We start from the raw sequence: 2375 nt of genomic DNA, 5'->3' as shown, positions 1-2375 counted from the left end.
AAAAAAAAAACTTTTCCTCAAATAGCATTAACAAACAGCTTTTTTAAGAGCTACATGATGTACAAAATCTGATCGTGCAACCTCCTCGCGGTGTACATCGGGTAACGCAAATGCCGACGGTACATTATTTAGTAAAATAGACGTGATAACATAAACATTGAAACTAAAGATATTACGCGCGTTTAATAGCACAAATTGTAGGTTTTTTTAGATTATGTCCGAATCGTGATATGATAAATCTAAACTGACTTCAAATTCGTAATCAGCGACCCCAAAAACCCCCGAGTAGCGAGTTTCAAGCGAATCCGATAAATTTTCCAAAAAAGTGTCCGCCATATTGGTTTTTTGAGGTTTTTTCAAAAACCTGATGTGATGGGGTTGAATGGGCCTCGGATTCGGATTCAGCGACCCAAAAAACATAGAAAATATATAGTCAGACCCCCAGATCAGAATTTTTTTTTTTTTTTGTGTGGCTGTGTTATACATATGTAATAAAATTTAAATCAAAAATAGAACTCTCGAGAATGTCAATAACAATAAACAAACAGGCTAATGAGAGTCAAAAACTGCGGTAGTTAGTGCGAGTTTAAAATTCTTTATTAGGGGAAGTATGCCTGTTGTGGGCACGCTCCGGTTGTGGGCACCCCTTCGCAATTTCGGAAAACAATCATACGCCACTGGTCTGAGTATTGTAAACGGTGTTTGTTGACATTACACAGTTTTCTTATTGATAGCGAAACGAATACATTCATTTGCGTAGTAGCTGTGACCATAACAAGAATACGGTGAAATAAATAAACCGTAAAGTAATTTCGACTCTGTTCCAAGTGCGATAAATCGGTGTGATTTCTTTTAAAAAGGTAAGTGTTGACAAACCTACAAGGTAAGTGTTAACAAATGTTGACATGTTCTTCCGGAATTTTGGTCAGTTGATCGATGAGCATCACTTCGAAGCAACTCATATTTACAATATGGACGAAACAGGGTTTTCAACAGTTGCGATGAAAGTAGGCAAGGTGATTGCTCTGAAGGGAACGCGACATGTCGGAAAGCTTGAGGCCGCTGAAAGAGGACCGATGATCACAATGGCGTTAACTGTTAATGCTGCTGGCAACAGCATTCCACCGTTTTTCCTCTTTCCCAGAAAGAAAATGCAGACCACCTTCTTAGACAATGTCTCATCGGGGACTGTTGGTTTTGCTAATGGTTCTGGCTGGATGTGCGCGCCAGACTTTCAACGATATATGCAACATTTCGTCAATTGTGTTAAGCCTACGCCAGCTTCTCCTGTCTTGCTGCTTCTCGACAACCATTCGTCACATTTATCCATTGCAGCTATCGATATTGCCGTTTCCAATGGAGTACACATTCTATCCTTCCCACCGCACTGCAGTCACAAATTGCAGCCCTTGGACGTGTCTGTCTTCGGACCGGTGAAGACTTATTATAAGTCGCAGTGTGCCGCTTGGCAAAAAAATAATGCTAACAAGGTAGGATTTCTCATGCGTTAAAAGATTTTTCATGTTTTTGAAAACCTTGTCTTCATCAATGTATTTTATTTTGTTGTAGGTGTTAGAAATTCGTCACGTTGCTGGCTTGGTCTGTAAAACTCTTGATCTTGCGCTGACGCCTAAAATCATCAAATCCGGCTTCAGAGCTACTGGAATCTTTCCGTTTAATCCAGACATCTTCAGCGTTTCTGACTTTGTTCAAGCTGTCCGGCAAAATGAAATAGAAACTGCGTGCGAAACTCGTGTTGATGAAGTGTTTACCACACCTGAACCTTCGACATCACGAGCGTCTTCATTGAGCTCCCTATCATTTTTAGAAGAAATTGGTCCTCTACAAGCTGCTACACCAAAGAAGCCTTCGAATCGGGGTCGAAAACCGATGCAAAGCGCCATTATCACTTCTCCTGAATGCATTGCTTCTTTCAACGAAAAAGCAACTAAGACAGCTGCTAAACAACTGACTAAGCAAGCGGCTAAGCGAGGCCGGAAGGCCACTAAGCGCACCAAGGCAACACCATCTAAACCATCGGCTAAGCGCATTAAGGCAAAGGAGTCTTCACCATCTGACGATGATATGGACTTCTGTATCATCTGTCTGGACCTCTTACCACGAAATTTGACGGCCGAAAACTCCATTAAATGCAATGAATGTAGTCCGGTGCATTTGAAGTGCGCTGAAATGCGTGCCAGCTACTTCACGTGCAAGCATTGTGCTTCTGATGAACAGAGCGATGAGTGAAGTAAAAATGGATCATCTTTTTTGTATTTTTTGCTGGTGAAGAGGCTTTCTAAAGAAATAAATTTTGATTTTCTCTCTATTTATTGTGGTTTTCTGTCATATTTTTCCATTTTATGCGGATTTTT

Source organism: Cyphomyrmex costatus, unplaced genomic scaffold, assembly GCF_001594065.2.
Source record: "Cyphomyrmex costatus isolate MS0001 unplaced genomic scaffold, Ccosl1.0 scaffold652, whole genome shotgun sequence".
NCBI lineage: Eukaryota > Metazoa > Arthropoda > Insecta > Hymenoptera > Formicidae > Cyphomyrmex > Cyphomyrmex costatus.
Note: the sequence above shows the minus strand (reverse complement) of the source record.